Genomic DNA, 23897 nt, shown 5'->3' on the forward strand with positions numbered 1-23897 from the left:
CTCGACGTTTTAAAGCAACGTTTTGAAACATTTGGACGAACTGATTGGTCAGTTCTTTCGAATAGACGGTACGTTTGCAGAAACAGAATAGCCAAGTAGACAGAATGAATAGGAACTTTCATCTTCTAGAATAACTACCATACCAAACGTATCAATCATTCATCAAATATCTTCGTTTCTCGAGCAAACTATGGGCAGATAACCTAATTGGTGACTTAACTTCCAGGACAAAAAGTGAATCCTCTTATTCCCACACAGTTTAGCACTGAATGGGCTCGTATTTGAGTCTCTGTATATCCTTAGAATCTATAAATTCGACTTCTCTCTAGAGGAAACGCAACAGATAAACTGTTTCTTAAGAGAACATTTAACGTATTCGACAACTCTTTTCTCGTTCGCGTCCGATCAGGTACGCAGGCAACTTAAAACCTGGCAGACCCGATCGCAATTTACTCGGCAGCGCATAAAAAGGTAACAAATACGTAATTAGAAGGGAACGGTACATTATCGAGACTGGCTGTCTCTAATTTCTTTCGGGCAATTCGCGTGGCCGACAAATATCGTGGGCGGGCAACGGGCCAACGGCCGGTCGTAACAGAGAATTTTCAACAAAATCCTAGTTACGCCCGTTCGAGGTAAAACTAATTACGGTATCGGCGGTAACCGATCCACTGTTCCTCTTGAACATCCCCGGTAACCGAGTACTAATTATACCGGACAGACAAGCGCGCGGGTCGAATACTGGCTGCGTGAAAACGTCTGGGATGACGTTGCGGGGGCGGCAGGTTTCGCGTGGCAGGAGTGCCACTAATTCGTATTTAAAGCTTTATCGGTCGCGCCAGTACACCGCGCAACAATTTCACGGTTCACAGAATCCATCTGACAGCCGCTGCCGCCACTGTGCAGTGACAGCAGGCGGCAGAGGAAGGGCAAAGGGAAACGGAGAGGGCGAGAGGATCGCCGGAAGCAGCCTTAGCTCGGGCGGACAGAAAACTGCAACCGTGTCGCGTCACTCGAGCATCGCGCAAGTAATCTAACTGGCAAAGTACTCGGTAATAGTCCTCGCTCTACGTAAACAAAGCGGCCGGTTAATTAATCAGTTGCCGGTTTCAAACGGAGCCACCATCCCCGAATAGATTCCAGATTAATTATCCTCTATTACGCGAAGGCTGCTCGTCCGTCGCCCTGTCGGGTAACTTCTGTTTAATTACCATTTCGTTTTTTACCCGCAGACGGGAAAAGTTCGTCCAGGATGATTGAGGGGACAGCTTACCAGTCGAGGATAATTTTAATCGCCTTCGTGATACACCGCTTTTCACGGCGCGGCAAATCTACATTTAAGAAGACTTGCAAGTGTTTGATACTCTTTGGCGGTTTATTCGATTGAACCGTTTAGGAAGACACTTTCTCACGATTCCGACACTCCGCCGGCAGAACGTCTAGCGAAGTGTGCTTAATTATTTTTCCAATGATTGCGATCAATGACGTTCAATCAGTTAGATCAGACATTCCGTCTACAAGAATCGATCACGTATCACGTATTATTTTATTAGCCGCATTGCATTTTATTAGCATGGGAGATAAGCTAACCGATAACCCACGCGAAGATCGCTAAAACTTCTCTACGCCGAAGCAAGCGCTCTCGTGGAAAAGCGTTTGTTTCCACTAAACTGAACTCTTCGAACCGTAAACCGTTCTAATAAAAGGAATACGCTCTCGAAATTCAAAATTGCTGAATTCGGGAGACCTCCGTGGAACGGTTAACGCGATGGAAACACGCATGGCTGACCCGTCGCTATAACAGGGAACAGGGCAAGAATTCGAGACAAAGGGTGAAACCCTCGAAAATCCAGAGGATCCCATAGACCGCAGTAATGTCGTCATTGACTGGTATGTTTGTTCAAAGCGTAAATGTAAATTACGGTGCCGCTATAACAGGCTGTTGCTTCGCGGGCAAGAGCGGCGAACGATGGAAGGGTGGTTCGAGCAAACGTTTGCCAGCTAAGGAGATTGCGCTGCGAATGGTAGGGGGCAGCCAGAGGAGCGCGAGTAGCTCTTGCTGTCGCAAGAGGTGGAATTGTCTGGGTTCGGGGGCTTGCAACACCCGAAGGGCTCTCTCGGCCCGATCAAAGCCCAAGCAAATGGATAAATTACTCTGGCTTCCTCGGGTGACGCTGTCAGTGGCGACCGAGCGAGGTGATGTCACAAACCCTTCGGATTCGATTTGGGGCACGTGCACCTGAACAAAAATAACATTAGCTGGCGCGTCCTCGGCGATAGGAAGAAGGAGAGCAGCCAAAAACGATTCGTCTCGGAGGTCAGACGACGGACTTGTTGAGTGCGCGGCTCACGTGTGTCACGTGAAACTCGGAGACACTGCCAGAGTCGTTTCCTCCAGTCGCTCCCGTATTTTCCAACGGAAATGGGACACGATAAAAGATTCACGGGAACCGCGCGCTCCTCTCCGCGCTGTATCAGGTGCCACTTCCTCGGGGCTCTCCGGAAGAGGAATAACGGTTCGCGGAGCCGATGGAAATTTTATGAGCTTCCGCGGACGGTTTTAATCACGTATAGACGTGTAGGGATGAATTCGCCGTCGTCGAGTAGCTAACTTCTGCGATATCCAAAGTCGGCAAGGACCGTGCCGCGAGCGTCGAGCTCTCCATGAAACATTCAGCATCCCGAGGAAGCGGCTCGCCAACGGGAAAGGATCGGCCACGGTGTCGAAGCATCGTTCTTCTTTCAAAGATTCAAGCACCCGCGCCGGAAAATCAATGGGATCTCTCCTGCGCCCGTGAAAACGAAACTTAAAGAACGGAGGAACGCCGACTACACTTGAACCGCCGACTTGAAAGTCGGTGAACCACTGCGAGATGCGTTCTCCGGAAGTCGGTACCCGATTGACCGAACTTCAACTTGGTGAACGCACGAGGCACCATCCCTCAATGGTGGCGTGCAGCGAAGGGGAGGAACAGACACGCGCGAAGGATGCCGCAGAACTGCTAAGTATGCTCGAGAGGTCGGACGAGCAATAGAGGCAGTAATGGCGGCTAAATTCCTGCAACGACCGGATGCAATTTAATGCCAGTCGTCGCGACGCTATCATCGCCCCGCTGATGCAATACCTTTCGAGTTTCCGGCGTCTAGTTAGTGCGGAACGAGCTGTTGATAAATCTCTCCCACCTACGTCCTCCTGGGCGCCCGTGGCCCTCTGCGCCACTCACCTATGGCTTCGTACCGGCTCCTTCTCCCTGCTCGCTCCCCCTACGCCCATCCAGGCAACCCCCTGCTGCCTCGGTATGTGCAGACCATTTCTCCAGGGCGGAATTACATCCCCCAAATTGTAATTTTGTCGGGCACCACTCTCCGGCAACACCCACATTATTTCCCCCGCCCTTTTCTCATCCCGTCTGCCACCCGCTCACCCTCTCCAACTACCTACACACACTATTCCCCTGCTGCACCTTTCTCTCGCTCTCACTCTCTCTTCCTTTCTCTCTCTCCCCCGCACACACACGCACACAACAAGCTCGTTCCCCCGACGAGCAACTCTTCCCGACAACTCGTTCGGCAATGCGGCAAGGGGGACGCGATGACGATGGGCGCATGAGGAGACGACTTCTCTCTACGCTCAACGACATCGTTCCCTTCGCGTGACACGTGGCTCCGAATGAGCATCGATTTCCAGTTGCCGGCGGGACGATTCTCCGGCGCGGTGGCGGCGTATCGCGAAAAAGGGAATTAGTCGTTGAGACCGATTCGCGTGGGAGTGGCGATTGTCGGCTCAGAAGTAGACCGAGTCGAGTGGAGACGAACAGGACGTGGAGAGGAGCGCTCGGTCGAGCAAACACCGCCGAGGATAGGACCACGGGGATCTGTGTGCGTGTGTGAAGGATAGCCGTCTACCAGCCAGACCAATTTTTGTTACGTATATATTACCGTCTGCTACTTTCGGCATCCTCTTCTCTCAATCTCAAGGTCTCCAGTGTTTTTACCGAGATTTCTTCGCGTTTGTAAGGAATATTTTTTGTCCACAACTTGTCAGACAACGTACATTGCCGTCTGAAGATTTTTGAACAGTTTACAATATCGAAGCAAAGGTTCTTTAACATTTATGTCAAGAAATATAACCACTGGTGGTATAACCGAGAGCAGTGATTCCACGTAAAAAAATTATGAAAACTGCATTAAAGTTTTTTCATTTGACGTACCATTTTTGAATCGAATAGGAATTTATTCTTGCCTGCTGACGCGTCCGACCGTGACGGACCGTTTCTACGCTTTGTAGATACCAGAGCGCGTGAAGCTGACGTATTCTCAAACTCATTTTTCTCGAAAGAGAAGTTTCACATGAAAAATATTTATTCTGGATTTTTGTGTAACTTTTTTGTGAAGAGTGTATGGGTATATGAGCATTTATATTCTTTAGATAATTTTACATTGATTTCTCTACGTACATGTTCTATACACCGTAAATCTATACGTCGAAAAGTTTAGTTATGAAGAATTCGATATTTGAAGTAAAAAATTGTGATAAATTCAGGGAAGATTAATATCTTCCCTTTATATTAATCAGGGAAGATTAATATAAATTAATTAATATCTTCTGTCATAATAATAGAGAGGCATTATTTTTATTTACTCGATTTCCAGAATAACATTACGTAGTAATAATAAAAATGTTTATTACGGAGAATGCTGAAAATTCGAAATTAATGAGTGAAGAAATTGATTGAATATCTCTATTACTAGGCACAATGTTCCAAAAGCAATGATACGGAGCGAATAATGATGATGATGTGTAAATAATGCAGCTAAAATATTCAGAAAAATGCTTCAACAGCTGATGTCCCATCACTGTCACGATAGAAAAATTAATGTTCCAAAAAAGTAGGCTATAAATGTAAATGCCTAGCAAAAACGCGAGACGATATTCCCTTTGTTTGTTCTCTTATTATATAATCATGCAGGCATCGGTTGCCAGAGCAGTCAGAAATTTCGCTTGTAGATACGCAGTGTGTGCTACTAACATACGACACCCTGAATTTCAAGCATATTCCCAAGGGAAACTCGAAAAATTGTGCAGACAAAACCGGGCTATCTACACGGTCGAAACCGGCTGACGCAGCTAGAGTGGTATAAAGTTTTTACGTCTTCGTATCCGGGAGAATCAAATTTGAAACTTTATCCGTCGCGCGTGGGCTTGATTGTCATTTGCCTTACTTTTCCGGATTATGTAGATACACCTGTATTATCGATTATCTTCGCTGCGCTTAAATCGTCGGTGATTCGTTTCACTTTTTATCTTAAAAGCACAAATACGCCGCGTTGCTGCTGTATAGGTTCATAAGTATCCAAACACTCGCCGGAGTCAGTTGCGTAATGCGTTAAAAATATAAATACTTTTTAATCGAACTAAAGCTAGTTTCAGCTTCGTGACACGTGGCTTTAGCTTTTCAAACGAATTTGTCTACAATTTCAGGCTCCGCCGTCGCAGTGTCAATCTTAAATGGCTCACTGTCAAAATCTGCGCGGATACAAATAGGAATACAGAAAGCGACAACGAATAAAACGGGAAATAAAATCGAACATAACGGACATAAATGAATCCGTGAAACGGAATTTCGGCAGCATCTGTGAGCATATAAATGTTAGATTGCTCTCGAATGGTGTCGGAGGCCAGGGTCACAAATTTTCATTTGGCGTTCTCGCCGCGCGTTTTCGAATGCGCTTCATTCATCTCGTTGCAGGAATAGTTTCTTGTGGCAATTATTTCCGCGTTGCAAAGGAAGCAATCTTTCAAAACGTTCGCAAGACCAGCAGCAAGAAAATTCTCATAATCCGTGCACCGACAAACGGAACGGACGTTAAGTAGTCGGCGAAACGTCGTGGCGGCTAATTTTTTCCGGAAAACGTGATTAAAACGTCAAGTGACATAACCCGCCCATCCACCCCCCTCCCCCTGTGGAACGGTGAAAGTTTCCCGTGGCGGAAAGTCGAAAGAAAAGCGGCGAACACGCGCACCGCGTGGCGAACTTTAGAAGAGCCGCGAGATTAAACTGATCTTTAAGCTCCGCCGGCAAACGGGGGACTTCAACGAGGTCGTTAGAAAATTAATTATTAAAGCCCACCCGATAATCGTCGCCGAGGATAGAGTAGCCTTTACCTCTTTTCGAGGTAACGGGAAAAATTGTATTGGATTACCTTCGTGGTATCTCCTGCCTGGTCTTTGCCGAAACCACTCTGTGCCCGCAGAATTAACGGCGGGCCACAGACTTTTCGGCACTCGCTTCTACTTCGATCACTTTGCAAGCTGATTCACTATTGATGGCCCAATCCAGCGGCGCATGAGTCATACGAACGTGTATGCATTCAAGCGTCTTTTAACACCGTCTCATTCACTTTGCGGAAACATATCCCGGAAAATTTACTTTACGGTATGTCGTTTGGAATTGAGTACATTTAATAGCGATTAAGCGTTAAATAATTCATAAATCGTGATAATTAATTAAGTTTTGCATTGTATCGATTTTCATTTGACCAATTAATTCTCACGAAGCTTTGACAATTGAACGATGAAGCGACAGGCGACCTCTTAACATGCAGGTACAGAATTCGAAACTACGCGTACAAGTATAAAACAAGTAGTATCGATCAAATGAGATGAACGGGGTAAAAGGATACCGAGAAAAATTAAAAGATGTAATTGGAAAAGAAGTCAATAGCATGTCAAGACACTTTTTCTACTTCACTACGAAAGACAGAAGCGTTCCGGACGGATAGGAACAAATTAAACGCGATAAATCAACGTTCCCGAAGCTCTTGGAGGATTGCCATCTATGGTGTTTCCTCTTTCCATACATAGACAAGAAACGCTTACGCAGCAACAGAGTCGTAAAAAAGAACAATGGATGAATAATCAGGAAAATAAATGGACCATGCGATTATCCATTCGCGTTGTTACGTTACTCCAGATCTAAACGCTTTAACATATCCACAAAATATAAAATGTTGAGGTGGTAAAGCTGCTTAAGCTATTAAAAATGTAATTATATTTAATTGTGATATTAAATTTGGTGACTTAATAAGTTCCTCTATGATGTAATGAATTGAATGAGCATAAAGAATTTTTTATTCAAAACTTGATCCGCGCTGCTATAACATGCGAATTTCCGCCGACAACGATACATTATACATAGACCTAGTTATTTATGCTTCAATATCGCAAGTAAAACCACCATCTACTCTATCATACATTAGTTTCAGAGAATTAGTCAACTAACCTTATAAGCCAACTGACCGCGGTGTCCCCTGTATCGGTGCACCCAACTGGAGGAAGAACATTTTCAATAGAAGAACATTTTAGTCCGTCTGGAGATTGTTTAATCCAAATATAAAAACAATTAACGAGTGCTTTTTTCCTTCGGCTGGATAGTATACCAGCCGTTCGCGTCCATTACAGCGCTGTAGTCCAATAGAAACTCGCGCGAACGACACGGCCGTATCGTTTTCCGAACTTCGAACGACGAGGATTCAATGGCCGACGGATTTTACGACGACCTCGGTATCGATAGTCTACTTCCGATTCTGTACGGGTTTTATCGTCGAGCTTGGATAGCGCTATGCGAACGCTTTAAAACTTCCAGGATAATTAAGTAAACTAATTACTAGCAACGACTGATACAACGATACCCTGCAAGCGATGCTGTAGACGCTGAATCCGACGCGACTGTCATCGCTGACTTAATACCTCCACGGATAATGGCGAAGTGTCCTGTCATCAATCATCGTTTCAAATACGTATTTTCCACTACGAACTTCAAATTCATTCACTGGCTTGCTAGAGATCTATCAGCGCGTCCAATCGATTATAAAATTCCCTCAGATGACTGATACACTTTTTATGTGCCTCGGAGAAGGCTCAATAATTTTAATTAGCTGCATCCTGAGGAATAGGTTGTGTGAATTTTTGTTTACAAGATGAAGGACGATTGGAGAGAATTTACTGTAATACGTTCTGCGAGGAAATAAAGGATAAAGGTGGCTAATGTTTAATAGCAACTTAAAGACAGAATGATATAAACTCGCGATTTTAATGATAAATGACAGACTAACAAACAATTATTATAATTGTACATATACAGTGCAATTATATTCTGCTTTCAAGTTGCTATTAAATAATTATTGCCGTTCATTTGACTATTTTTATTTCCAACGTGTTATTTATTTTATTTTTTTTATTTCCAACGTTATCCAACGTGTGAGACGTTGTGCCATTGCACTATTATTGTTGTACCTTGTTAAGGCACATAATAACGCTCATAAAATAAGTAATCTTCGTTACCGTTTACAAGATGAAGGACGATTGGAGAGAATTTACTGTAGTACGTTCTGCGAGAAATAAAGGATAAAGGTGGCGAATGTTTAATAGCAACTTAAAGACAGAATAATATAAACTCGCGATTGTAACGATAAATGACAGACTAACAAACAATTATTATAATTGTACATATACAGTGCAATTATTCTGCCTTCAAGTTGCTATTAAATATTTATTGCCGTTCATTTGACTATTTTTATTTTAGTTTATCTCTTCCTCATCCAACGTGTGAGACGTTGTGCCATTGCACTATTATTGTTGCACCTTGTTAAGGCACATAAATAACGCTCATAAAATAAGTAATCTTCGTTATCGTTCACGCGCTACTTAAAAGCCGATCAAGGAATTGGTTTAGCAAGTGTTTCTACATGGTGCAACACGGCAAAATTTGCTTTCTCGGAAAATTCACCCAATTTGCCACTTCATTGGTTCACAGATGTTCTGGCAATTATGAATTTAGCGCCCTTTCGTGTGCCGTTCGTCGCACACGTTCGCACACCGACAGAAGCCTCCCGGGATCATCGCGGACCAAAAGGAAGGGGCGAGGGTTCGCAAAGTCAGCGCGGAAAGGGTGACTGGCGCGAAACCCGAGGCTATGAGAACGTTAACGGCGTTATTAGTACCATTGCACAAGCAGGAATGAGGAGAGCGCACGGAAGGGTTGGAGGCAGGGGGGCGGGTGCACGCTGAAATCGATCTCGATCGTACTCAATCAATCAAACGGAGGCAAATCGAGTCGAGGGAAAGAAAAGGGTGTAGACGGAGAGGAGGGTAAAAAGAGGCGGAAGAGGAGAACGGGTGGGGAATGGAGCGAGCGGCAGAGAAAGAGACAAGATGAGGGGACGGAGAGGCATCACAAATCAAAGAAGCGGTGACAGTTAATTCATAACTCGCTACCCCGTAGCTCTTTCGAAGTCCCCCGCAACCTTTCGTCCCCCCCTCCCGCCCCCTTTTCAATCTGCACGCCCTCTGCAGGTTGCGTGCTACGTATGCACACCGGCGAACACCCTTTTCGCATTGATGCACGCCAAAACGATGCATTGTTGCACTTTTGTTCGTCCCTGTCTTTCCTCTCGCTGTACATCCGGCTCGTTGTTCCCCCCCCCCTTGTTTTGTTGTCTGGCTTTTATGTCACCGCCGCCGTTTCGTCGGCCACAAATATTATAATAAATACAGTGTTGCGGCGTTTCTGTTTCCGGGAGGATAAGATTTAATTAGCACTTGTCAGATCTGGGCACATTTGAAATGTCATTGTTTGGAATGTTATTTTATTTAATAACCTCTCGAGGATGAAATTTTTAATGAAAGAGTTCTGCTAAAAGCGGCTGTAAAGATTTCTTGGAACAAGATCTTTATGTTGCATATTATTTCGAGGATTATTTCTTTTGTCATGATTGCAATAAAAAAAAATAACTAACTAATCCATTATTTGAAATTGTTATTATTTCAAGTGGAACATTTTTATTTTTAAATAAAATTTGCCCGCATCTGGTACCTACAATGTAGCACCTGCTCAAAAATTTTCGTGATAAGCAGTGAAAAGTATAAAATACGTTAGTTTATATATATATATATACATATTTTTAGCGAATTTATATATATATATAAATTCGCTAAAAATATGTTTTCATGAATAGTAAAGGAAAATGTAGATAGATAATAAAACATTATTACAAAAACAACTACGTTTGTTCCTTTAGAAAGTACAAAGCGTTCAAAATCAACTGTAGACCGTGTAGAAATTCTTCGATATCGTCGTCAACGAATATTGTCCCAATACTTTGTCAACTTACTCATAATTTATCGTTAATACCTTTTCTTTCTAATCTTTATTAAGAAATGTGAGTTTTTACTTTCGTGTGCAAACGGATAATTGCTACACTGCTGTAGCAATGTCTGTCGGATAGCAGTATCTACGTCCACGACTTTGATCAAACGCTTTCTATCGGGGTGGACCAATGTGTAGACGTTGGTCAGAATGGTGCGACAAGAAATAGCTCCAGTTAAACAAGTGGACCGAGGACGATTCCTCGTTGGGGAAGTAGAATTAGGGTAAATCCTGGTCAGACTCGAAAACTAGAGGCTCTATCCAAGGATATTGAAGAGGTGTAAGGACCTTCCGTGGTTGGATAAGTAGATTAGAGGGCCTCACGGTTAGACGAAAGAGGATAGCCCCGATCACATCAGTGGTGGAAGGACGACGCTTGTTCGGAGTAAACTGCACGCGTTCTCTAATTAACGGAATTCCTGAATTAAGCATGCTGTGTCGACACAAGTAGAATCGATACCATAATATACGAACGAGTAGAGTAAGGATAGTTTCTTGTAAGACACGACCGTCGAAAACTATCCTACTGTATCGAAGTAGAATAAGCTCCTCTCACGGCTGTTTACGACCAATAAAATACAATCAGTATTGGTCAGATTAATATAGATTAATAAAATTGGAATAAAACTAGATTTAGTGACAATTCTTCGATCGACTTTTACGTGTCGCAAAGAGATCATGGCGATCTTTTCCTTTTTCGCAAAACTTTTAGGTAAGTATGTACTTCATTTTCCGCTAAATATTGTTCTAACTGAGCTGTATTTTTTTACATTAAATCCATAATTAAAAAAGAATATTTGTACTGGAGTAAAATAGTATAAACAAAGATGATGTGTATAGACATTTACAAATTTGTTTGTAAACTTATAATAATACATAATATAATACTATATACTATACTATATACTATTATACTATATACTATATTATACTATATACTATACTATATACTATATTATACTATATACTATACTATATACTATACTATTTACTATACTATATACTATATACTATATACTATATACTATATACTATATACTATATACTATATACTATATACTATATACTATATACTATATACTATACTATATACTATACTATATACTATACTATATACTATATTATACTATATACTATACTATATACTATATTATACTATATACTATACTATATACTATACTATATACTATATTATACTATATACTATACTATACTATATATACTATACTATACTATATACTATATTATACTATATACTATACTATACTATATATACTATACTATACTATATATTATACTATACATAATATAATAATAATACTCGCATTATTTCATACCTAAATGTTCACAAAAACATAATTATAGAATAAACTACTCTTGACCCGCAAATAATCCACCGTGCGTTTATTGGATCGCTTTAAGTTGCTGATCAGTCAAATCTAATTTATGAAAATTCTGTCAATCCTAATTATATCTGTAGATACGTCTTATCCAGCGTGAATAATAAAAACCGTTCCCGCCAGTAAAAATACTGCTTCGCAAGATATCGAAAATCTGCACGGATAGCTTAATTATTTTTATCTTCAGCACGGTTAATTCAAATGTTACAGTCGTAAGAACGCTCCTCGAAACTTAAACTAAATTTAACTTAACCCGAGTGGGAAAGTGGAAAGCTTGCTTCGTCTTGCGACTGTCAGATATCGTCGAGTTTTCGGTAACGTCGGCCGTTATATGAGCACAAGTGACGCCAACAAATATACCGCTGCACTAAAGATACAGAAGACATAATGGCCGTCGAGTGATCGCGGAGTCAAAGCAGCAGCTCGGCGAAAGGGAATTACTGAAGCTCGTTCACCTGTATCTTTTTGTCGATCTGCTCGGCGGCCGAGAGTTTCGTGCGGTGTACGTGCAGCGAATGGGCGTTTGTAACTCATTTACATTAATACGGGGCGAACACGAATGTCTATCCTCGGATATCATCGTCCGCGATAAAATCCGATGAAAATGAAATATACCAACCGACGGTACGACGCGCATACATCACGCCGCTACTGGCCTATACACGCGCTCGCGTTGGAATTCAACTTTATTACATCGTGAAATCACAATTTCATGCGGTCCATCGTGTATCCGATGACGATCCATGTTCGTTATTTGGAAGGGGGTGGGGCGGAGAGACCTGCCATTAGAATGGTGGGAAATAACCAATTAACGTTTTTGTGTTTAACATATTATAGCGTACCTATAATTGAATGGAATCATGGTAAGATATAATTTAATTATGTACATCTGGATATAATCAGATTCGGCCTATGTAACGTCCGTTACAATGTACAAGTTTTGCCTATTAAGTTGACCGGTGTCGTCGCAAGAAAATAGTTGAAGCTTGAGGTCAACAAATTTGTTAGTGTCATGGCCAAATAAAAAATGATGCATCGTTCAATATGATAAGAAGAGAAGATGCATTCTTTTTACCGTTAAATTCATTTGCAATACTTTGAGGAGAGAACATTATCGGTTTTGGATACCGATGAAAACAATGTCATGTAACCGGTTCTTAACTTCACGATAAATGAGTTTTGTTAGCGAAAGACTGCATGTTTCTAGAACGTTTAATCTTCGTCCGAGCTGAAACATTGCAGAAGCGCGCCAATTATGGGTGGCAAACTTCTTATAAATGACGTTTTCATATAATAAAATGTTCAAGCATTTCACGGGAATTAATTAAAATTCATCAGAGATCGACAATACAATGACTACTTTTATTGCTTCGAAAATAAGTTCATCGAAGAATATGCGAGAATATGGCAGCTAAGCTTAGCTTCTCAAGAAAAGACAACGGAACTTACTTTTTCGATTTGCTGGAGCAACGGAGGAGATAACAATAGGTTGTAAAATGCTGTCTTTCAAACAAAGAGGAAGAATGAAATGCAATTTCTGGATTCTTTGTCCCGTGGAAATTTGTCGGTGAAGTCGGAAATCAACTTGACCTACATCCATAAGTCATCGCGGGCCTCGATGACTATAGCGTTACGGGGATGAGTGTTCATTGAGATGTCGAGTAACTAACTCCGTCCACGTCATTTCAGAATTTCCATCTAACGACGCGTTCCCCCGAAACGGAAGTTTGCCTAATCCATGGACCGGTAAGTAGTCAGAGCTAGCGCTCACCGTTGAAATATTTAACAGCCACTCACCAGGACCACGAATAGTGAACAACCGTGTTGCCACCTAATTCATGCCAGATGATGGAAATCGATACGAAACCAGTACTTCTGGACATTCCGACCGTATGTCATCGCGTGCGATTGAACGACACAAACACGGAACTTCTATAATGACACGAGATTTTCTTTTCTTGGACTCCTGTGGCTATACTTCTTATATTTGTTCTTACATTGAAGGCATTCCTGTTACCATCATTAGCAAACTGACCCTTGACCATATTATCCCAAATTGGAACGTTCTAACTCTTTACAACTATCTTAATTTCATTTAGATTAAAATTTAGATCAATTTCATTTATATCAATATTTAGATTAATTTCATCCAGCTTAAAATTCAGATTAACTTAATTTAAATGGACATTAAATTAATTTCATTTGGATCAAAGTACAATCGAATTTTTTTCTTTCGCGTAAAATATGTCCGGAAAGATAGGGATTCGGAGCAGCTTCGAAGCAGTTTTCAAAGCATATAAAATTGTTAATGAAAATACAGGTGTAGGTATCTGGTTATAGTCACACAAGGTTTGAATTAAACTGCTCGTTGCCAGAATCGCGTATTTGTGACGACCATCGCTTTACACTTTGCGTGAGGAGAATTAAATTAGTTCCACATGCGTTCTTATTTAAAGCCGCGGTACAGGAACGTTCAAAAACTTAATGAAAATTCTTTGTTGTATATTTCAAATATTTCATAAAGAGAGCAAAAATTCCATGAAACATTACAGTTACGGCGACCGTGGCAAGCAACAAAACCAATGGTAACAGAGGATAATTAAAATGATCAAAAATGTGAACTTTGATTTATGATATTCTGATGGAAATGATTATTTAAAAGCACGTTAACAGGAACGACGGGTAAATGAATTCTATATGGCTGACGAGGTAATACTTCGTTAGGAGCCATGAATGGAAACGAGAAAAAGAACAGGAAGGACACCTTGTTAAGCATTAAGCTAAGGATGTACCAAGATAATCTTCTTCTTTCATGCGTAACATGAAAGCGAGTGACCCACTTACGTTAATAAACCACTTGCAAGGTACAAGTTGTCAAGTATATTAACGTTTGTGTACTAATAGGTTCCATGTTTCATATAAAATTACGCAAACTTACTTTTTCAGAGATTAATTTAGAAACTGAGTTTTAAATGGAAGCGAACTATTTAATTGGAATAATTGGAACTATTTCATTAAATAAGCTTTTTTATAAATCTTATGTTATATTCTGTGTGTGTAGTTATATTCGTTACAGAGGAATGTTCTGAAACTCGTATTGGTCAACTTGTGAATTATACGCGTTGCAGAAATCGATCATTTGCAGTTGGCAAGACACCACAACGAAAAACCACTTTCCAATCACTTTAATCAATATTTCTGCCACATTCATGATTTCCCCGAAGCTGAAATTCGCTTTCATATTACCATAAATCAGATTATTACCAAAGAGCAAGATTAGCATTTTCTATTGACGGAGCCATTCATATATCAGTAATGATCTACCAATTCAAGTGACCCCTCTAATGAGGTCTTGCTGCAACGAAGATAACGATTTCAATTTCAATAAGATTTAAAAATACTGATTGAGGTAATATTTGAAATGAAAGCATATTTGTTAAAATCGTGTTCCAAGATAATCTAGGATGAGACTCTCTTTCATTTGTAAAACCGCGAAGCTTATGAAAAGCCTGCGAACCTCATTAATAAATTAGGAAAAAATCACACTCTGGGAAAACTTCATCCTGGGAAAATATGGTTTTGGACACCCTTTTTTGGAATATGGAGTTTCTTCATTATTAGATTGCGAATCTTTATGGATAAGGATCCATTTGCATGTCATTTTACAAAAAGAAGTTGGAATCGAAGAAAAATGTTCTTCGTCAACTAAGAATTTACTCATGATAAAGAGAAAATAAATATGCTGTTAGACATCGTTACTTTATACGTCGTCCTGCATTTTGAAAATCTCTACATGCAATAAATGCATAAATATCCGCGGTCTACTCATACATCATCTCACTCATATTCTCGTTAAATGTAGTATATTTAAGTGGATATAAAGCATATATAACCACAACCGATTGCTTCCAAGCACCGGTCGCTTGAACTAATAATTTAAATTTAAATCTTCATAGTTTTCATACCAATCTCAAACCAAAGTTCGACTTATGTGTGAATATTGGACGATGGAATTATTACTATACCACAAAGCTGAATAGCTTTTCCTCTTGATGGAGACATCCATATATATACATATATATGTATATATCTCTAATGATTGACAGACTCGAATAATTCCTCTAATGAGAGCTAGCTACACCCACGGCAGTGATGTACTAATACCAGCACTTTGAAGCTGCTAATTGAAGCCTAATTTGGGATAAGGTTGTATTCAAAGATGAATCGCGATATTCTACGAAAGCTTGTAAAAACGGAAGTATACAGATTTTAAAATGCAATTGTTTTAGTTCTATTAAAACATGATCCAACTTTCGAAAAGTCCATGAGCAAAATATTATTGCGAATTTTATGTGTTCGAGACAAGAGTGGCTTTGTGAAATGAAAACCGAAAAAGTGTCAGAAAAATTTAGAAACGCATAATAAAATCTTAATAATTAAAATATTATTTTTACATATTATATATAGCTTCAAATCGATGCGAAACACATGGTTTTGCATCAAATTCATGCGAATCATATGATTTAGCTTAGGTGTTCATTGTTATAGTATTCATTAACACGTTCCGTGCCGAGCTTTTTTTACTCGAATCTTCACACTTTGATATTTTACTAAAACTTGATGTATTACGTGCAATTATTAATTCTCGTACACATAACAACGTAACAAAAACTTATCAACGCCCATTCTTGCGGTGGAAATTGATTCTTCGGTTCTAAATTTCTTGTAAACAATTTGTTCAGTTCACTAAGTAAACATGCAAGCGTGTACCATCGATGGTACACGTGGCACGGAACGTGTTAAACACGTTTGCGGACAAATCAAAAATTTTTTGGGTGACCGACCACTCCAATGGGTCGTTCTAGGGTTAAATCGAAAAAAGAGCGTTTCTTGAGAAATGCCTTTCTTCCGTTCAACTTTTTTCGTATCTAATTATAAATGACTGAAGTGGAAGATCAGCAATCTCAAGGCGTGTATAGTAAGGTTCGCGGATGATCGAATCGCGATAATCGGAAATAGGAAATATTTCGAGAAACGGCCCTAATCCGAGGAGCTCCTCAATTGATGGTTGATAGGGCAACATTATTACCTAACCGCAGACCTACGGACCGTGTCATTATCCCGGCTCGGCTCGGCGGCGCGGCGTCATTACGCACGCCGAGGCAACGCGTCGTGCCCGCCGCCGCCGCGCCGTCTTTTCTTTCGATTCGCGGATTATGCCGTTGAATCACGCCAACGCCAGGCTGTCGGCCGCGAGACTTGGACTAATCGACGAAATTAAACTTACCGCCCGGCTGGATGAATGACGGGAAGGAAGTGGGCGGCCTGAAGAAAGAGAACCGCCGAGCAAAATTATTGTTGCCCCCAGGCATAATTACTGAGCCGCGGCGATTCGAAAAAAAGGAATAAATGGGAATGGAGCTGCGGGAGAAAGTCGAAAGTCACGATACGTCGCCGTGAAGCGATTAATACGGGAGTTATTTAATACTGTGATCGAACACACGATGGGCCGAGTATAATAATAGCGAATTCTTTTTCACTGAACTTCGACTATTACGGTCATACACGTTCCCCCAACGACTTTCATCAGCAGCATGCGACCGACGCTCATTGATGGTTGCTTCCCATCTCGATCTATATCCCTTCAATTAGACCTGCTTTAATACTAACAAATATTAAAGCAGGTCTTTAATCATTTATTTGTACAATTTCATTGCACGCGAAAACGTATTACGCAAGCGAATGGCAAAAAGGGAATAATTGATGTTAATGACTTTGCATGCTTTCTTTCAGCGCGTGTTGTTGAAGAATTTTCCTGCGTGAACGCGATCAAAGAAAATATTACACGTCCGTCGTGCAATTGCATTCTCTTTTAATGTTCGTTCTGAAGTATGCGTTCCGTATGTCACGAATGTCGAATACTGCATTTCCTTGCGTTATTTATTGTATTCTATATGCAATAGATTTGGTTGGTACAATCTACGTTACTAGAACTGGAGAAATGTGTTTTAGTTCAGAAAACATTCTGGAGTAATCAGTAATAGATCATGTATTTATCAAACGAACAGCTCTGGATCGGTCAAGTAGAATGAATCAAATATTATTCGGACAAGAGGATTAGAAGTATAACAAACCTAGTTAGTAGAACGGAACCACCGTTAACCAACCAGAGTTTTACTGATCCTGAGATGAGATAGTTACATGAGTTTCATAGTTACAAGAAAATACGTGGGCAAAATTAGAAACATATCGTTAAATTGAGAAAATCTAATTCGTATCAGGTCAATTTCTGTGCTAGGTGAAAATGGATTCAGCATCTAGCTTACGAATTAAAAAGTTTGTCATACTGCGGCAACGGTAGGTATTATATAATGTTTTACGTGTGACAAAAGTCAATAATCCGAATATAATCCCACCCAATATGTACGACGTTGATAAATAAAATGCTTCACCCGATCGAGTAGGTATCCTCGCACGTTTGACAAACGCAGCGGCAGACAATTTTAACGAATCGAAGCTCATGAATATTCTCGATTTTCAACAATGTAATGATTTATTGGAAAAGTCAGTCAAAATGTCCTTCTCTGTGTTCCACCAATCAAGTATTTATCTGTTTGATAAATATTTGATTAATTTCGGTTACTTGTAATAATAGTAAATTTTTCTATTAATTTCCAATAAATCATATTAGGTACGAATGGCATTGATATTGACATTGTTTCATCAGCAAGCATTAACATGAAACTTAATTCTCAAAAACTCCAGTTTTTAAAAATAATTCTATTGTTTGAAATTCTGTGCTTTGTGGTATTCTGAAGTTTATTAATACTGTGCGCTTGGAGAATTTTCTCAACGCTTCAGATAAAATATCAAATGAAATACTGTTGGAAATATTTACTCCATTCGTATCAAATTTATTAATAAGATTGTATCGATACAGATTTTATAAAACAAAAATCTTTCATTTTTAAAGTGCCATAATCTCTTTATGTTTCCTACGAGAGGACATTCGAGTGCAAGGGGTAAAATGGTGATGCCTTGAGAGAAAATAGTATGCGCAAAGTTCAGAGTGATTTGATAACGAGAACTTAATATCGAATATGCAAAAATAGATCTAATACTTTATGCGTTACTTTCAAAAATGTATGCGAAACCTTTGAGTTCTGTTAAGCATTAGGCTGAGCATATATTGCACCATCAAGGCACTCCTGTACCACTCAGCTACCTGAAATGCAATCATTTCATGCGCATAGATCATCGGAGCGTAAATTGTTCGGCAGGATTCGCTGTATTTTCTGTGCGACCATCACATGTGCGAATTAGTTTTCAAAAGCGTATTCAAAATATCTAAATCTTGATCTCCGAGACTCTATAACTAAATTTCTAGTAATTCTATTAATTCTGTAAATTCAATTAACACGTTCCGTGCCGAGCTTTTTTTACTCGAATCTTCACACTTTGATATTTTACTAAAACTTGATGTATTACGTGCAATTATATATTAATTCTCGTACACACAACAACGTAACAAAAACTTATCAACGCCCATTCTTGCGGTGAAAATTGATTCTTCGGTTCTAAATTTCTTGTAAACAATTTGTTCAGTTCACTAAGTAAACATGCAAGCGTGTACCATCGATGGTACACGTGGCACGGAACGTGTTAAAAGTGTTAAAACTAAAACCATGAACACTTGTAGGCACTTACGGCTAACGAACTGGTAAACGTGCATCAGATGTTCGATATCATCGAAAAATCGGGAACATGATGTTTCCGGCTATTTACCAATCTGAATGGAAGCGTGTGGCGCGGGAAAGGGGAAGACACGCCGAATCGACGCGCGCCGAATGAAAGTGAAGCGACGAGAATTTTCCGGCGATCTCCCTGGAGACCCTTGGCCGTGCGCGACGAGATCGAATGCTAATTCCTTTAGGCGCCTCGGGGCCGGAAATTTGAACGGGATTAGGTCGGGGCAGGGCGCATCTCCCGAAAATGTTCCCCATGAATAACAAAAAAGCAGACTATACTAGCCAGTTCGAACCTGAATTACCTATGCATCGGCCACTCGGAACGACATTCAATTAAGAGCCTAGCTGGCTGGTCGGACCCTCGATTTTCACCACATGCCACTGGCCATCGACAATTCCGGATGAGAACAAAGTCGATATATCTGTGGTTGCAAAGAAAAACGCCGCGTGTCACATGCTTCCACTTTCGAAATATTATCGTTCTGCTTTCTTCGCGCTAATTCTTTTTATTGGCCAGGTTTTCCTTGCTCTTCTTATATTTTGTATCTCCTCCACCGGAATTACATTATTTTGCCTCACTGCGTCGCTGTTAAGTCGTTGTTGTATTTAAAAGGCAAGGAGCTTTTCTTTGAAAGAGTTTGAAGAGGAAAAGCAGTCTCGGAGGATGTCCTAGTAAAAAATTAAGATAGCGACAGTGAGGGAAATCAAGAGATCCGAGACTTTGTAAAAAGAATAGAAGAAACGGTTATTTCTCTTTCTTCTCTTTATTTTTCATTCTTGTCTTTGATTTCCTTTCTTTGTATGTTATGTATGCTGTTCCTATTTTATATTAAAATAAGTATAAATAGATAGAAATAAGATGCAAACAAAATTTCTGTAAACATAATTTACGTCTTTGCATACAGCAACACCTAAACGGACCCGACATATGGGGTAGTCATGCAAGTAGCATGAATTTGGCATTGGCACGACAAGTAGAATAACATACTCCATAATTTATTCGTTGCAAATACTTGCAAAGACGTACACGTACACTAATTCAATTGACATAACATGAATTCCAATATAGTTAATGTAATTGCATAATAAATAAAATATAATAAATGAATTGTTAGTTGCATGAAGAAGAGAATCAAAAGTTACTAAAAATTAAACACGAATTATCGGATTAACTTGTCATCCTCGTTAACAGGTTAACATAAAGGCAATTATCATAACATTAGGCAATCTCTCGTTGGGTAAATACATAGTATGTAATCGGTTCTGCTTCAGTAACTGGATGAGAAATGTAGTTGACCAGATTAATGATGCAATTTTCATCTGCTATTTTTATCAAACGAACAGAGTACTCCGGTCAGTCAATCAAAAAAATTGTTATAGATAGCGGCCGAGCACACCGAAAATGTTCATGAATAACAAAAAGGCAGACCACCCTAGCTGACTCTATCCTGGATTACCTATGCATCAGCCACGCGGAACAGCATTCAATTAAGAGCTTATCTGGCTGGTTCAAACTGTTAATTTTCACAATTGGAAATTATTGGAAATTCTCTGTTACAAATGTACCATGAAATTGACCTTGACGGTACAGAAAAAGCTTACAACACAATTTTATATTGCTGTCATATCCGAACATTCCTTCGCTTTCCTACTCTTTTATTTTTTAAAAATCAATTTCTATTTAACTGTTCTTTCTTACAATCGATTTCAAACTTTTCATTTTACAAAAAGATCTAGTCGCACATACACAGTGGGTAAAAAAAGTACTGGCTAAGTTTTAAAATGCAATTTATACCGTTTTACACCATTTCTCGAATATTACAAAGCTTTCAAATGCTAAAGTCACTAATCAAAACTAGAAATCCCTATAGTCTCTTCATTTTTAGTAAGCACTTTATGTTCCAAAAATCTTGATAAGGTTGGTAATAAATTAGTTAGTAACAAAAGTTAGTAATATATGAAGAATCAGTCCCAGGGGTTAGTTTCGAAATTCGGAATACAGTAAATTCTCCTTAATTGACGCTCGGATTGTACACGAAAATGGCCAATTTGGGAAACGGAGATGCGATTATTCGAGCCTTGCGGCCCGTTTTTATAGTTGTTGACAATCAATAACCATAAAAACGGGCCGGAAGGCTCGAATAATCGCGTTCTCATCTTTACAAATTACCCATTTTTGCGTACAATCCGATTATCGTCAATTAGGGAGAATTTACTGTACCCAGTTTGGATAGAACGAGCTGCAATTGATCGACAGAATGTAGAACGGATTTAAAGAAAACTCGATCGAGTTCGATTACGCATAGAAGGGATAATCTCCGTGGGGCAACGACTGCCATTAAAGTAGCGGAGTCGGTGTTCCCAAAGACGGGAGGATGAGTTTTCGCAACGCACGTGCCGTGGATTGCGCGAACAGACTTAGCAGATTCATGGAAGCTTGTGGGAGAGTTCCCGGCGCAAAAAGCATAGCGGTAACACGTGCTTCGGCCTTTTCAGTTAGCGCAGCGACGAGGCGCTCCGAAGGGGACGCGTCGGCAGAGAGACGAAGAGACCGTGGGATGAGCGACAATGGAAAGATCAAGATGGTGGAAGCTTTGCCTAATGGCCTGGATCACACACCACAGATCACTGGGCTCCTAGCCTCGGGTCTTCCGTCTCTCTTCCTCCGGGCTTCCTTCCGATGGATCTTCCCTCCCCGCGTCAGCCCAGATCTTCTTCACCCCTCCCACGACTCTGTCTCCGATCCTTCAATACCGAGAATCCTGACATCCCCTGACGACAATTTGAATAATCATTATATGCGCGGTCGTACCTCGCAAACGAGTCCGTTACCAGACCCGCAGGGTTCGCAGCCCTCACCTTTCTGCAGTTACTGGAAGATAGGATCCACTGAATACAGAGTGAATCTGCGAAGAAGGTTCCACCGTAAAGATGGACAACGAAATAATCGTTTATTGAATTAATTCTTATTCTTCATTTGATGTTGACAATCGGTTTGTGAAGGCTGTACCTTTTTAGAGAACGAAAGTGTTTGCACGTAGATTAGCAATGAATCAATACCATTCCAATCGTCTTCTATATTAAAGACTTGTAAATGATTGCATTGTCTCGTAGATTAGGTTCATCGGAAACCTGTCTCGATTTTGACATATTGGTTTCATTGATTTTACATGACGAATGTGTATCGTCCTTGAGGACCCCTCTCTCTAAATTTAATAGTACAGTTTGTAAGAAAAATGCCGAAGTTTAAACAATATCATACGAAGCTTGAACAATGTAATAGAACGAATACTGTCTTATAATCACAGCATTCGATATAAGCCTGATCACTTGGCACAGTGTTCCATGTACGTGCTCATGCCAATAGTATTGTATAGTCACCGGTCGGACTAGTAACAGATGATTGTCACTACTCAGACAAGTAGTATGTACACATCTCGTTAGACGGTCAAGTACCATGAGAGAGTCAATGACCAAACAAACAGTATGCAACTGTTGCTAACTAGACAAGTAGTACCAGTCATCCATGTTTAAATACGTAGTACTACTCCAGATGAATTAACCCCTTGGCATACAATTGAGCCGTTTATTTTGAAAGTGGCATAAGTCACTTTGTTTTTAAGTCGATATATTTAAAGGTTTGCATTTTAACACGTTTAAAAATATGGATGCTAACTTTCGAGAAGATTTGCTTGTATTTGTTATCTCAGGATACTGATATTTTTCTCAGTATAAATAATTTCGTATAAACATTAAAAAATCACCACTTTTCATTACGGTAAAGTGACTTATGCCACTTTCAAAATAAACGGCTCAATTATGAGTTGGGGTCATCGTTCATTTCATGTGCCACTGTAGACGTCAAAAAACGAGTCTAACTCGTCAAGAGCTGTTTTCGGCGGAAGCCGTGCAGTATATTATTAGATTACTCGGTTGCTTCGCTCGTACGTCCATTCTGGTTTGTTTGCAATGTTCAAGATGTCCCATCCCCCCACCTTCTCGCCAGTATCGATAACAAAGTTGCATTCACAAATCTGTAATTCAAATTTCAAAATAAAACATTCTCTTTCTCAGCTTGCACATAATTGTTCAGTTTAGCCAAATTAAATAGTATTTTTCGGACGCATCAAATTCCGTTTTATTTGTATAATATGTCAAGGGGTTAACAATAGACAGCTAAAATTCTGTTGAACTGCATACATGATCTCTACACATTGATTATTAATAGTTAATTTAAACATTGCGTGAGAGTAGTGAATCTAAAATCGTGCTAAAATAAAACTAGCCAACAATATTCAAAGAATTTACATCACTTAATGTAAATTCTACCCCATTGTCCTTCAGCTTGTAAACAGAAATGGACAATTTGGGAAGAGAAGATACGATTATTCGAAACTTGCAGCTCGTTTTTATAACTGTAAAATCGGCAATTATAAAATCAAGCCGCGAGACTCGAATAATCGCATCTTCTCTTCCCAAATTGTTCATTTTTGTTTACAAGTTGAAGAAAAATTGGACAGAATTCGTTTGCACCAAAAAAA

This window comes from Megalopta genalis, chromosome 3 (assembly GCF_051020955.1).
Source record: "Megalopta genalis isolate 19385.01 chromosome 3, iyMegGena1_principal, whole genome shotgun sequence".
Lineage (NCBI taxonomy): Eukaryota > Metazoa > Arthropoda > Insecta > Hymenoptera > Halictidae > Megalopta > Megalopta genalis.